Source organism: Belonocnema kinseyi, chromosome 9, assembly GCF_010883055.1.
Source record: "Belonocnema kinseyi isolate 2016_QV_RU_SX_M_011 chromosome 9, B_treatae_v1, whole genome shotgun sequence".
Classification (NCBI taxonomy): Eukaryota; Metazoa; Arthropoda; class Insecta; order Hymenoptera; family Cynipidae; genus Belonocnema; species Belonocnema kinseyi.
In genome coordinates, this window is record NC_046665.1 from 44,749,469 (window position 1) to 44,751,941 (window position 2,473).

A 2,473-nucleotide genomic window follows, 5' to 3' on the forward strand; every position below is an offset into this window, starting at 1 on the left:
ACCAAGTGTATAGAGCTCCAAGGAGATTATGTTGAAAAATAAAAAAAAATTTACCCAAAAAAAATTGTTTTTATACTTCATTCTAAGGAATTATTGAACTACGCTCGTATAATTCAGTTTTATGATATAGGTGTATCAAAAAGATATCTCGAAGAAATTTAACTTGCCTGAATTTCAATTCATAAAATATTTTGGGATTTTTTTATATTTTAGAAAATGTTTTCTCTGGATCTCATCCTAAAATTTGGTTTAGTTAACCAATAAAATAAATTAGAGACTCGTTGGTGATAGAATTGTATCAGAAATAAATCTAGACAAGATATTTTAGGATAGAATTGTTATTCCTTTTTTTTTTAGAAATGATTCTATTTTCGAAATTGCTATCTCTGGATCTGATCTCCAAACTGGCATAAAATCAGCCTCGAAAATTAATTCGAATTTATTTTGATGGTATAGCTTTGTCAAAAAAGATATCTTGAAGAAATTTAACTTGCTTGAATTTTAATTAATATAATATTTAGGGATTTTTTATTGTATTTAGAAAAATTTTTTTTCAGAAACTCATCCTAAAATTTAGTTCAGTCAACCAATAAAATAAAAAATGGAGACTCGTTAGTGATAGAATTACATTAGAAGTAAATTTAGACAAGATATTTTAGACTGGAATTGTTATTCCAGTTTTAAGAAATGATTCTATTTTCGAAATTGCTATCTCTGGATCTGATCTCCAAACTGGCATTTAATCGGCCTTAAAAATCAATTATAATTCATTTTGATGTTATAGTTTTATCAAAAAGATATCTTGAAGAAATTTAACTTGCCTGAATTTCAATTAATGAAATATTTTGGGATTTTATATATTTTAGCAAATGTTTTCTCTGGACCTCATTCTAAAATTTAGTTTAGTCAACCAATAAAATAAATGAGAGATTCGTTGGTGATAGCATTGTATCAGAAATGAATTTAGACGAGATATTTTAGGCTAGAATTGTTATTCCATTTTTTTAGAAATTATTCTATTTTCGAAATTGCTATCTTTGGACCTGATTTTCAAACTGGCATTTAATCAGCCTAAAATTAATTCTAATTTATTTTGATGGTATGGTTCTATCAAAAGGATATCTCGAAAAAATGTAATTTCCCCGAATTTAAATTAATGAAATATTTAGGGATTTTTTTGTATTTTAGAAATTTTATTTTCAGAAACTCATCCTAAAATTTGGTTTGACCAACCAATAAAATAAATTAGAGACCTGTTAGTGTAGCGGAAATAAATGCAAAAGCGATATTTTGTGCCAGAATTTGTATTCCAATTTTTTCATAAGTTTTGCTATAATTATGTATTATATCATTTCTAAATATTAAATTCATATATTATTGGTATCTTGTCAGAGAATACAAATCTTTTAGTGTAATTGAAATTTACTCGAAATGTTATTTTAGTGTATTTCATTGAGTCATCCTTTAAGCTCAAATTATGCCGTTAGAAATGAAGACACCAATTCCGTAAATTTTACTTCAGAATCTCTAAATATTTCATTAACTATAATTCAGGCAAGTTAAATTTCTTCGAGATATCTTTTTGATAAAACTATACCATCAAAATAAATTAGAATTAATTTTCGAGGCTGATTGAATGTCCGTTTGGAAATCAGATCCAGAGATAGGAATTTTGAAAATAGAATAATTTCTAAAAAAAATGGAATAACAACTCTAGCCTAAATTATCTTGTCTAGATTTATTTCTGATACAATTCTATCACAAACGAGTCTCTAATTTATTTTATTGGTTGACTAAACCAAATTTTATGATGAGGTCCAGAGAAAAAATTTTCTAAAATACAAAAGAATCCCTGAATAATTTATTAACTAAAATTCAGGCAAGTGAAATTTCTTCAAGATATCTTTTAGATAAACCTATGCCATCAAAATGAATTAAAATGAATTTTCGAGGCTGATTGAATGAAAGTTTGGAAATCAGATCCAGAGATAGCATTTTTTCAAATAGAATAATTTCTGAAAAAATTGGAATAACAATTCTGTCCTAAAATATCTTGTCTAGATTTATATCTGATACAACTCAATCACCAACGAGTCTCTAATTCATTTTATTGGTTGATCAAACCAAATTTTAGCATGAGATCCAGAGAAAACATTTTCTAAAATACAGAAAAATACCTGAATATTTTATTAATTAAAATTCAAGCAAGTTAAATTTCGTCGAGATATCTTTTTGGCAAACCTATGCCATCAAAATGAATTAGAATTAATTTTCGAGGCTGATTGAATGTCAGTTTGGAAATCAGATCCAGAGATAGCATTTTTCGAAAATAGAATAAGTTATAAAAAAATTGGAATAACAATTCTAGCGTTGAATACGAGGGTGGATTGATAAGTTTCCGGCCTGACCAAGAAAAACAACGTTTTTAAGAATTTTTTTTTTATTTCTCAACATAATCTCCTCCAAGGCTGAT